This window comes from Thunnus maccoyii, chromosome 4, assembly GCF_910596095.1.
Source record: "Thunnus maccoyii chromosome 4, fThuMac1.1, whole genome shotgun sequence".
Classification (NCBI taxonomy): domain Eukaryota; kingdom Metazoa; phylum Chordata; class Actinopteri; order Scombriformes; family Scombridae; genus Thunnus; species Thunnus maccoyii.
This window is the reverse complement of record NC_056536.1, coordinates 9,655,588-9,669,066: the sequence shown is the minus strand read 5'-3', so window position 1 is coordinate 9,669,066 and position 13,479 is coordinate 9,655,588. Positions and strand designations below refer to the sequence as shown.

Below are 13,479 nucleotides of genomic sequence, written 5' to 3'. Positions count from 1 at the left end.
TCAAGAGAAATACATTTGTAGCCACTAAAAGCTTTACGAAGCTACGGGTGTAAGAAGTTGCGTATCTTAGAAATGGATCTTTAAAGCTACACTGGGAGCAATTTGGAACTGCAATATTCCTGGTTTGATGCCAGCTGAGGATGTTAATTACATGTCAGTTACATGTCTTTCTGTCTTAATTTCTTGTCACTCTCCATTATCTAACAACTTATATGATGCAGCTTCACCTTTTCTTCAACTCTCGTGTAGCATATGGTCATACTCACCCAGCATTTATTTGTCTTGTCTTTGTCTGTGTTAAAAACCAGGTTAAATTTTAATTGTAATTTTAAGAACAATTTGACCATAAGGTCCATCTAATAGCTATTCTGGAGCATTCAATCATATCACATGATCTTCATCAGCAGACGGCGTTTGTCACAGAACTGTAGATGTTTTCAGAGCACTTTACAGGCTTCTCTTCCATTTCTACCTGCTGATGAGGATTATGTGATATGATCTAAAGCTCCAGAACAGCTAATAAATTGATCTAGTGGCGTGGCTGTTTTTTGAAACTCCTTTTCCAAGGTCAAGCTGTGTACCTCAGTTTTTAAGCCAAAATGGACGATATTCATTTCACAGATAACAAATTGTGGGATTTTGTTGTCCTTGCTGTCTATTTAAGCCACCAAATATTGTCTTACCTGCTTATTGTTTGGATTTTGACAGTAATCTGGCTTCAAACATTGCTGTCATGATGCCCGTTCAGGACACTGGGCTTTGTGCTACAAACACACACTCTCAACTGTTGGCCACTTAAGCAGTGAGGTGATCAGAGGGAATGGGTTTACCCAGTGTGAGAGGTTTGTCACTGAAACTGAATCAGGGCAAATTGATGGTATTACTCCTCAGGCTGCACTACTGGGATGGTGTAAATCACTTTGCTGCTGAGCAATAAAAAAATGTCAGCCAATGGATTAAAGACACTCTGGCAATGAACTTTTCTTTTCTCTTCATAAGCTACGCAAATATGACATTTGGAACTAACGGGACCCTTGAAGCAAAAGCAGCAATCGTCCTTGTAACATATCCGGCCATACTATACGACTACTATTATCTGCCAGGGGCTGAATAATAGTGTGTTTTGATAAGAGCTTGTGTGCTACCAGCGTATTATGAGGCAGTTAATAGGTTTTACTTGCTTTCATCTGCAATTCAAAGGATTTTGCTGTACGAACATAATAATTTGCTTTTTCTGTCCTAATGCCCTCATTCTGTCTCATGGGTAAATGCAGATTTAGCGCACATTCAGTCATTCTGGATTTGGAAGGGGCATTTAAGGTTGTGTTATTTGTTTGATCTCGTCTTGCCCTTCATCTCCACACCTATTTTCCTCTTTAGTACTCCCCTGCCTCCGTAGGTTATGCCATGTTAGTGAAATGAGGGTCACAAATCCAATAAGATTCATCACAGGCTCAAATCAGATTAGTTTAATCTGGTGTAAGGCAGGAGCCAAACCCACTTTCTCTCAATATGGAGCATCAGAACCCTGACACAACAATGACAGCACTTAATAACAGCTTTTTATGGTTACAGACTGTAACCATAAGATGAGTTTATTAGCCAGAGTTTACAGTATGTACAGTATACATACATACACTGATTGGCATGAATACTCACTTCACTCATCACTCAACTACTAGTTGTCAAGGGGCTGGAAATCTTGGATAAACATCTAAAAAGTATTATGGTATTATGTTCAACAGAACCAGTTAGTCACAATTGTGCTAACGAAAGCCCACCAGCATGTAGAACACTTTCTATCAGATACTTCACAAATGCTAAAACGTAAAAGCTGAAATCTGCACATTCTGAAAAAAAGAGAGCCTGCTTCCTTAACAAACCAGGGCAAAAGATAGCCTCCTGCCTTTTTTTTTTTTTTACACCCGTGTCCGTCATTGTGCGCCAGCCTCCCAGAGTAGCAATTCACAGAGACACTGTTTTAATCACCTTGTAATATTGCCCTCAGTTTCTTCTTCCTCTGCTTACTCTTTCCCCTCTCTGTGGCATTTAATTTATCCTCAATGCATCGATTTAAGATTAGAGTGCCGGCCGCTCTTAATGACTCTTTCAAAATTATTCATATGTTTATTGAGAGGCTTGTGAAGCTCGCTCAGACACCCCTGCTGCCACCACTGCCGCCGGCACCACCTTCCCATTCTACACTTGGCAATAAATTCCTTCAAGATTTCAAGATAGGTGATTTGAATGATTTATATCTCCCCTTATTTACACATTGCTTTAGTTTCCCTGTTAACGTAAAACACTGTGGTGTACTCTGGCACTTTGCTGATTGGAGATCCACTTCTGCTGAATACCTTTGCTGTGGCTGGTGTGTGGGTTATATTTTACCATTTGCTAATTGGCAACTGAATATCTGCAAACTTCAAGCAGGCTGTGTGACTCTGCTGGTATCCTACTTGCATGACAATGGCATTTGATCATCCATAGCAGGGGGAAAAAAAGACAAAGAATTATGAAAAGCCTTCGGTTATGACTTAAATGTCACGCTGTATGCATGTACTAATGTTGTTATAGCCTGCCAGGACACTTACATCACCACAGTAGTATGGTAGCAATGAGCATGGCACACGGTTACATTAGTTTTGTCCTTTTCCTCTCTGGTATATCCACTTCTGGATGACCTCAGGGCTCCCTTTGTATTTGTCTCACATAGGGTCCACTTGTCAGAAGGGCGGCGAACATACGGTAATGATGCCCAGACAGGGTTTGGTAAGTGGTCAGACGGCTGTGAACTGCAAAGCAGATGGACTGATGTACCCTTTACTGAGCTGAATGTCATTGGCTGGCATTTCCCACCATGCCTCATGGATAAGACTGCTGAAAATGGCCTCGAGCAGGAAGAAAGGGCCCACCTTAGTTTAAAGATGTTCAGGGAAAGAAATAATTTGGGTTGTGATCAGGTTTTCCAAAGGGAAGTGCTTAAAATCATATTAATTACATTTCACACTGATTGCGGACTCCTAGTAAACAGCTTTGAAATAAAGTGGCTGGATAAGTTGGAGAAGACAGGCTGCTTGTACAAGGCTGCTCACTTTTTGTTTTCTGAAAAAGATCCAATCAGAGTGACTATAAATGACTCTAAATGAAGCACTAAAGTGTGGTTATTGGCAGTGTGCTTTTATACTTGTAACAGTGTAGAACATAGTCCTGATGGTGACTGCAAGAATCACTGTTACATTAAAGCTTTACTGGAAGTATTTTTCAGGGAATGTTTATTTATTGACATTTATCTCAGCCTATCACAGTCAGCTGTTGTGGTTGTTGCAACCCCCAAAGTCACAGAGGCTTCCTGAGCTGAATCCAATGTTTGTACTTGTCCCACACTTGCAGACTTGTGGATTTAAGCGGTCCATGCCTGTGAAGTCCAGAGTGTCGAGGACTGTCCAAATCCACAACTTGGAAGATTACCCATAGTTCATAGCAATAAGGATGTGACAACAATGCTCTTAAAAAGAAGAGTATAAATTCTTGGAAATAGCAGTTTGAAAAAAAATAATCAAATTAATAATCAATTCAAAGTCCACTTACATATTTTTTCAGAGCTTTCACCCAGATGTCATGGTCTTCATCAGCATATAGATTTAGTCCGAGTGATATGACAGGTCTTAATATCAATCTCAATGAGACTACCTGATTTAATAATACCTGATTAATAATAATAATAATAATAATAATAACTTTATTTATATAGGTCTATTGAAAACACAGTAACAAAGTGTTTTACAATAAATGCAGAACACATTTAAAATGCAAAAACAAAGCAAATTATAAAACAAAAGCAAATTATAGAAAAACAGTAAAGTAAAATGAACTAAAATGCCATGAAATATAATAAACTGAAACACAGAAAAGCAATTTTAAACAAGTGGGTTTTTAACAGTGATTTAAAAGACGAGACAGTTGGCAGCCCTGATCTCCTCAGGCAGGTCATTCCAAATCTAAGAGCTCTGACTGCAAGGGCTCTATCCCCTTTAAGTATCGATCTGGACCTTGGAACAAGAAGAAGCAATGCATCCGATGATCTCAGGGAGCAGAAAGGGACAAAGGGCAATAAGAGGTCTGATAGATAGCTTAGGACAAGGCCTCTCAGGGCTTTGTAAGTAATCAAAATCAAAATCTATCATAAAAAAATCTTAAAATCTATTCTAAAAGCATCAGGTAGCCAGTGAAGGGAAGCCAGGATCGGTGCAATGTCATCATGTCTCCTAGACTGAGTTAAAATCCTGGCAGCAGAGTTTTGGAGGAGCTGGAGGCGGGAGAGGGATTCTTTTGCTGATGCCAGAGAGCAGGGAATTACAGTAGTCCAATCGACTGGTTATGAAAGCGTGAATGACAGTTTCCAGATTTTTGTCAGAAAGAATCCTTCTAATCCTTGAAATGTTTCTGAGATGATAAAAACAGGATTGAACCATTGAATTAACACATTATCTAGGATGAGGTTTTGATCAAAATTGTCACCAAGGTTTCTGCAATGCTGCGTTATTGAATGGGATAGTGAACCAAGACTGTTCAAAATTTGGTTGCTTGCACTATCTTGACCTATGATTAATATCTTTGTCTTATCATTGTTTAGCTGCAGGAAACTTTGTGACATCCACTTATGAATGCCATGCCTGCAGTTTAGCAGGTTGGCATTGTTTTGATAATTGTTTTCAGGGTCACAGTTTAGATAGATCTGAGTATCATCTGCATAAAAATGGAAACTGGTATTATGTCTGCGTATGAGGTAGCCTAGAGGGAGCATGTAAATGGAAAAGAGGACTGGACCTACACCAAACCTTCGCTAAAAGCTCAGAAATAGGCCTAAAATTGTTAAGATCAGCAGGATCAAGACACAGCTTTTTTAAAAGTGGTTGAACAAGAGCAGCAAACAAAAATTCAGGAACAGAACCTGGCAACAGAGAGCAGTTAAAAATTTGCAGAATAGAGGGAGAATCTGTAGTAAAAACGTCCTTTAGAAATTTTACATAAAATAAAATAACATTACTGCAGTTGAAAGCTCCAGAAAAAGCTAGCAAGTGGACTTAATTTTTTTTTAATACAAATAAGTTAGATACAACTAAGATGTACAGTATATAATACAAATGTTCCATATTTATTTACAGTCAATTCCCTAGCAACAATTGAGGTCTGAATTCCTCATTTTATCCCCTCAAGACCCGATGCTCTTGTAGACTTCAGACACATATAAGGGCTTTTTTTTGCCCTTATTTGGATTTTTATGACCCTGGTAACTTGCTGAGATGATGGTAAATAGTAAACCCAAAGCCATGCTTTAAAATGTTTCTTCAGAAGCTTATATCCAAAAATCAAAAGAAAGCCCTTTTTGATTCTGATCTGGGTCAATGAGATACTACTTTTTCTCATTCACAAATCTTCACCCAATGAGGAGCTAAATAACGCCACCTGCAAGGTCTTACTGAAACACAGAAAACAAAAAGTGGCTATAACAACGAGAAGTGGAGAGACAATAAGGTCTAAGTGTTTTTTACCCTTTCCCTTCTTTAATTTGGAGACTGCCGTTGGCAGTAGCAATAACTGTAGATTAGCAGTGGGGGGATTTCTCTGGGGAGAGAGGCTACAGAAGAAATCGTTCCAGGCTGTTCCTCTGCAAATGTTTTTCTTTCCAAAGGCCAGATCTCTCTGCTTCATTGTCTTTGCAGCCCCCGTATTTCCCCCAGTTTTACGGCTCTTCTGAGGGACAATTTGTGTGTTGGGCCCTGGTTTTATTTGTTGGTGCTCGGCGAAGGGTAGGAGAAGATGTCAAATGAAACCCATTAATCACCTCACAGGCTATAAGAGATAATTGTGAAGGGAGAGAGAGAAAGACATTCAGAGAGGGCGAACGAGTGAGCAGGAAAGGAGAGGTAAGCGAGGGAAAAGAGTCAAGGGAGAGCAAACAAAATAAATCAGAGAGCGTGCTGTGGGGATTCTTACATATAATAGCCTTTGCCTTCAATTTCCTCACTCACTTTTTCTCCCACAGTGCTGGAAGAGGGTTGATTGAGTGCAACAGAAAAGTGAAATATTAGAGTAAATACATGACTTTTCAAGCCCCAATGATGCTCAATTGATGGCACCTTGTACCATTTGTTTAAATTACATTGCAGCATTGAGCCTAAATTTAGGAGTCCACTGACATGGCACAGACATGTACTTTATGAATGAATTGTGACTCTGTGGACTCACTGTAAAACAGAGCAACAATAAACATGTCACCTGCTGTGAATGATACCGGTACTCTTTGGGACAATCAATCACAATTATGTTCAAGGGGCAATAACTTCTTAGATTAAAACGTACTGTATATGAAGCACATACTGTACATGAAGTGCATGTATCTTTGTCCTATTGCCAATTATGGAGTTGAATTGAGAAAAGAAACAGTCTTAGGGGAAATTTATTTAAGGTACAAAATGCAGAACATCATACATCGTTCACACATTTTAGAAAAATCTGTGGTGTAAGAATAGATAGATGTAATCTTTTATCTAATGTATGCATGCTCAGTCAGTTATATATAGTGGCAGATGTAGATTATTTTACCCAGAGTGTCTGCTATGTAGAAAAATCAAACAAATGAGAGGATGAACGGATGTGAGTCTGATCTGACAGCAGGGGAATCATGAATGAATCATGATTATTTCCCATGACGGGGAAGTGAATGGGTCATGTTGTAGACCTCGAATGAAATTCAAATGACTGATAAAATGAATGATTTCTCAACTGCCAACTCTCGCTGAACTTGTTATAAACTAAAACTTTCATTTACATAATTAGTCAAAACAGCAGACAGGCACATTCTGCACGAGTCCACGCAGTTCACTAGATCAGTTACAAAAATATTTTAATGCACACCACAAAAACATTTTTCATTGTTTCTTTATATTCAATATGGCACACGATTGACTGTGGTCATTTGCAGGATGAATTAATATTTACGCGATGCAATGCAGACCATCAATCACTCCAATTTAATTCTATAAACTTAATTCTAATAACCCTCCGGGGGCATGGGTGGCTGGCTTGAAATCACACAATACATGCAGGTCATCGGTTTTTGGTGTTCCACTGTCCATGTTTCTGTATTTGAATGTTTTGGGGTTTTTTTTAAGTTGCAGTGCATTCATTCATGCCATATATACACTGTCAGTTTCTCAAAATGCTTGCGTTTTATTTATTTGCTGCTTTTTTGTAAATGCAAAGTATGTGCTGTCAGAGTGGTGTTCACTTGCTTATTCTTTGTCTATTTGCAATGGATTTCTTAAGTTGCAGTGCACTGAGCTGTAGAGGACTGGCAACTGCGAAGGCCACATTCACATGATTCACATTATTTTCATACTTATCAAACCATTCAGTGACTGCTTGTGCCTTATATGGAACAATGAGCATTTGTTATGTCTTTCCATTAATTTATCACTTTATTTCCTTTAATCTGTCATCAGTCTGTATAAATTACAAATTCCATGTTCACACTGCCATTTCCATTGCAAAGGCTCCAGATCCCCACTGAGTACAAAGCTTGGATGTATTATACAAAATGAGCTAAAAATGTTTTCTAGCTTCTGGTTTTGTTCCCTCATTGTGCAACCCACTGAATATGTGCAGTATTGTTTCTCCCACTGGGCCCGCCCATAAGTTCCCACTCATCCCATAGACATCAACATATACATCCATGGTACAAAATTACACAGGTGAGATGATGCCCCGCTATTTTAGCTAGCAGTAAAAGCTGGAGTTAGCATTCTTATACAGAAAGTATCATCTTTGTATTTAATTCCTGTATGAACTTATCTAGACTGGCAAGACAATACACAATGAGAGTTCCACTGGATGCTTGTAAAATGTTTGTGAATATATTTGTGTTACAAACCTGGCTCAGGGCTTGCAACAAAGGAGGGAGTCCACACTGAATAACGGTGCAAAAAGGATATTTATTTAACTAAACATAACAATTCATACTTAAATATGGGAATGTTAGTATCAGTGATGTAAGGTGGTATCTAAAGTGCAAGCCATGTTGGCCTCTTTTTCCACAATGGAGTAATTCAACTGGTAAGAGTTGAATTTCCTGGAGAAGAAACTGACCGGATGATCAATACCATCAGCACCAGTCGGCAAGAGGACTGTCCCAGCTCCCATATTGCTGGCATCTACTTGCAACTGGACTGGATCACCCAGACGGGGAGCTGCTAGGACAGTAGCAGATGAAATCAGACTTTTTACATTTTCAAAGGCACGTTGACAGTGAGGGGACCTGTCAAACTTGACCTTTGAACTTAACAGGTTAGTAAGAGGTGCAACTACTGTGCAACTAACTGGTCGAACCTGACCCTGACCAACTACCTTCCCCAAATAGGTAACGGTACCCTGGGCTAACTCTCATTTAACTAGATTTACAGTGAGGTTGGCCCATGCCAAACGGTCAAACAGAGCTCTGATGCGATGGACATGCTCTTCCCAAGACTCACTATAGATGACAACATCATCCAAATAGACTGCACATCCCTCTAACCCACTACCTTATTCATTAATTGTTGAAAGGTAGCTGGTGCATTTCGCAACCCAAATGGCATTACCTTGAAGGAATAAAGGCCTGAAGGTGTTATGAATGCTGCAATATCTTGAGCCCGTTTGGACAGGGACACCTGCCAGTAACCCTTCAAAAGGTCAAACTTGCTTACAAATTTCGCTGTACCCACCTGATCAACACAATCCTCCATACGGGGAAGTGGATAGGAGTCTGGCTTGGTGACTTTATTTACTTTGCGAAAATCTTTGCATGGTCTAACAGTTTGGTCTTGCTTGCTCCCTAGCACACATGGGGATGCCCAACTTGAACATGAGGGTTCTGCAATGTTGTGTTCCAACATATATTTCACCTCTGACTCCAACTGAGTGCGTTTTTCTTGAGAGACATGGTAAATCCTCTGGCGAATTGGTTCAGCATCCCCCACATCAATGTCGTGTTCTATAAGATGGGTTTGAGAGGGAGTGTCTGAAAACAAAGAAGGAAATGACAAAATCAAGGTAGACAATTCTTCCTTCTTAGCATCAGGCAAATGACCCAACAACTTGTCCAGGTCACTCAATTAAATTTTGAATCAACCTTGCATAATACAGTCATCTGGGGAATTTAATGGTTCTTCATCACCTTCCTCCACCAAACATGGAGAAGACACTGCACCCACAGAAGCCACCAGGGCCACTGGCTTTAATTCACCTGAAAATTTCACCCCACTGGAATGAGAAAAGTAGGGTTTTAATATATTTACATGACATAATTGGGTAGACCTCCGCCTGTCAGGAGTGGAAACCAGATAGTTCAAGTCTGAGACCTGTCGAAAACCTGGCCTGAAAAGGGGAATCCACCACTGGGAGGAGTGCTAGAACCTGTACATGCAGTACAGCTCAGCGATTGTACAAGCGCTTCATTTTCCTTTGAGAATTTTCCAGGTTTGTTTTTGCCATTTTTCCTGCCTCATACAAACATCTTTTGAACCCATTAACATAATCTGTTAGATGTACTGGAGGAGGAGGCTTTTTCCAGTCAGCCTGGAACACAGCTAATGGACCATGAACAGTGTGACCAAACACAAGATCGTTTGGGCTAAAACCAGTACTCTTTTGTGTTGCCTAGCATTAGCCAGGGCAAACCCTCCTCCCAGTCACGACCCAGCTCAATACAATAAGAGTGCAACAATGACTTGAGAGTCTGATGGAACCGCTCAATAGCTCCCTGGCTTTCTGGATGGTAAGCAGTTGACTGAGTATGTTTGATATGGAGCTCTTTCAGAATGTCTGCAAACAGGCATGATGTAAAGTATGTTCCCTGATCACTTTGAATGAGCTTGGGAATGCCGACAACAGAAATGAACTGGGTTAAAGTTAAGTATACGTGCGCAACACTTTCCATCTCTTCCACTGGACGCACCTGCTGAAACAGCTCTGTTAGAGTAGGGTCCTCCTGTTGTTCCTGTATCAAATCAGTGCAAGACACAGAGAAAGGAAAAACAGGCATGGGAAACATGACATTTAGAGCAGGTTTTTCATGCTTTTGTCTTCTGCCTGATTTTTGTCTGAAGAAGCCTGAGCTCTAGTTACGACACATGCTGAAGAAACCTGTGGATGGTCTTTGTCCTCAACCTCAGCCTTATCCACAGAAGGAGAACAGGTGACCACTGGAGAAGGGGGAGAATCTGCCTCAACACAGCCATGAACTAACTCGTTTCCCAGAATTACTTGCACTCCATCAACTGGTAGAGCAGGCCACACTCCCAGAGCTACCTCTCCTTTAACCAGATCTGATCATAAGACAACCTTATGCAAGAGAACAGTTAACACAGTCATGCCCATACCTCTAGCCAACACAAAGTGTCCAGTGTCAGTGTCAGCTGAGACTGGCAACACTGAGGCCAAGATAAATGAATCCAAAGCACCACTATCTCTTAAGATCTCAACAGGAATTTTTTATCACTCCCTGCTAAAGACACAAACCCACTGGTGACATAGGGCTTGTAACCTGGATGAACTTCTATGGTTTCGTCAGCCTGGGATGAGTCTTCAGGGGAGAACATAGGAGAACCCTCATGAGAGGGCACAGGCTTGGATAGCAAGGAAACATGAGCAGCTACTGCATTTGACTTTGTGAGCTGTTTGACTGCAGCAATAGCCTCAGCCTTCTCACTCAATCATGCTGGAGCAGAAAGGGCCACTAGTTTTACAGAATGATTACCTGGTTGTGACCTGTGCTTTGATTTCAGCATTGGACATTCAGCTTTCCAGTGACCTTTCCCAAGGCAATAGTTACAAGTCCGACTTGAATCCACTTTGCCACCCCTATTTCCTAACTTGAAAGAAGGAAGCTCACTACCGGAACCTTTCAGGTGACCACCAGCACTATCTCGGCGTCCACAGTCACTCCATACTTTATGAGTCAAGGCATATTCATCTGCTATGACAGCTGCTCCAGTCAAACTTTTAGCATTTCTCTCACTCAAGTAGGTAGCTATGCGCTCAGAAAGAGTTTCTTTAAACTGCTCCACAAAAAATAACTCACACAACTCCTCAAAAGTTGTGTTCATAAGCCTTTAGAACTGCTGTTTTTACCTTGAGATAGTTTTCACTATCTGTTATAGGCAATGCAGAATATGCTTCCTGAGCCTTCCCAGTCAACACACACTGTAGCAGCAGGGTCTGGTCAGAATCACTCCACTTCCTGTTTTTGGCCAGCCTTTCAAACAAAGAAATATGTATCTGGATCCTTTTCTGAAAATTTTGGAACCAAACACAAGCAACCAGAAACATCAAAACCTGAAGAACTAGCCCCAATAGAGTCCAGCTCTTTACCTGCTGAGGGATCAAGAATCTTACCCTCCTTGATCAAATCCAGCTTATAATGCTCTAGAAGCTGACGTTCTTGCTCCTGCTGTAGCTCAGTCTCCCGTAGCCGCAGATTGTATTTTAGTCTCTCTATTTCAACAGCTTGTTCCTGTGCATGAATGGCCTGTTCTCATTCCAGAGCCTTTTCCTTACATTCCAATTTGCCATCTACTGGAAGAGCATCCCCCAGCCACGCCAGCAGGTGGAGTATCTGGGTGTCATGCTTGACTTGACCAGTCTGTGAGCCGTTCTGTCAGAACAGACAGCCCTTCAGCAGGCAGTCCTCAGACTGCAGCAGTGACAGCTTTGACTGTCATGCAGGCATTGAGGCTCCTGCACATGCGCTGCCTGCAAAGGTGGTTCACCAGTCTGCGCCTGGATCCCTAGAGGCACAAGCACAGTTTGGTGAACATTCCCACCATCAGTGCAAGAGGACCCCGGTTATTGGGGGTCCCCACAGCATCTATCAAGGGAGACACAATTGGGTTGAGTGACCTCCTACATAGCGATGTTCATGGATGCATCCCTGACATGGTGGGGGGGGGGGGCACCTGCCTGGGGAGAATGATAGGTGTTGTGTGGCCTTCAGGGGAAAACTGACACATGAACCCCCTCGAACTTCAGGGAGTGCTCTTGGTTCTCCAACATTTCCTGACCCTGGTTCAGGGGAGGCATGTGTTGGTGAGAACAAACAACCGCACCATGGTTGCCTACATCAACAGGCAGGGTGGAGTCCAATCTTTATCTGGTTCTCCCTGATGATCCACCCCTGGGGGTGAACACGTTTGCATGCACGTCATGGCCAAGGAGACTGCTTTATGCCTTTTCTCCTCTTCATCTCATTCCTCCTCTGCTGGAGAGAGTGAGACAAGAGCAGCTGTTGGTCATCCTGATAGCCCCAGACCGCCGTTGGGTGCCCTGGTACGCAGAGATGACTCCACAGCCTGAACCTTACTTCATCTTCACTCTGTTTTTGGAGAGACTAGAAGCACGATGGATAGTTCAAAGGGCCAAGAGTGTGGACCGTTTCCAGAAATACACAGAGCCAGGCCAGGTCAACACTGCCTGTTTAGAAAGTTTTAAATCTTTGCAGCAACTGAGGTCATTAGAAACACTTCATTAGCAACACTTGCAGGAGCAGCCACTGATAAATTAAGGCCATATAAAATATTACAAATTGCGTCTTTAAGAATACTACGGAATATATTGAATAGGCCTTTTAGGGTGTCAGAACTGAAAATCCAGCCTCTTTATCCTAATCTGCTCTGTAAATGAGGGCAAGTTCATGTATTGACAACTCACACGTTGCTTACCTTGTACAAGACACTGTAACTGTATTCAATACACTGTCATTCTGTTTTAATCCTCAGAATGCTTGACTGATATTGATCATTCTGCATATGAGTCAATGGCAGTGTTATTTGGTGATGTAAGAGTCAGTCTCCCACTTACTGTGCTATGTGCCAAGGCTCAGCACATTTGATTCAGATAGAGATGTTTCACAACAGAATTAGAAGGCTGTCAGTGGCTGCCAAACTTTCGCAAGAGGATACCTAAATGTGCTGATGAGCTGAAGGTGGGGAGGTGGAAATTATCTTGAAATACAACACTCAAGCAAAATAAGTGTGAACTGTCACAGCTCGCCCCAAGAATCCCTGTTCTCATGTTACTCACATCATTCAAATTGGCTAGAGCCTTGCGGTTTTCTGCCACTTTTATGGTGTCTATTTATTGTTGGATGTTGAATCATTTTACTTATCCACCCTCCAGATATGTAGCTTTATTCACTGTAAGGCCTTTGATTTAAGGCCCAATTAGCAAAAAAGCACCACAGTTGCTTGTTTATAACTTTGGGCATCAATGATGCATTGACTTAAAGGGTCCATAGGATTTTTACTGTTTCCTCATAAGACATAATGCATATGGTACGGAAGCACATTGTATTCACCAGATTGGACTGAGACCAAATTAGAGACCTTATGTCATTATTATGACTTCAATGTTATGTCATTTTAACTGTGTATCTATATAAAT

General features: G+C 41.3%; 1 long non-coding RNA gene across 1 annotated transcript; it reads right to left on the bottom strand.

Moving 5' to 3' along the window:
- Positions 1-7,977: 7,977 nt before the first annotated feature.
- LOC121896199 lies at positions 7,978-9,235 on the bottom strand. Its single transcript, XR_006095938.1, has 2 exons — positions 8,766-9,235; positions 7,978-8,252 (listed from the first exon to the last, which is right to left on the bottom strand). It is a non-coding gene; the product is annotated as an uncharacterized LOC121896199 (long non-coding RNA).
- Positions 9,236-13,479: the final 4,244 nt, after the last annotated feature.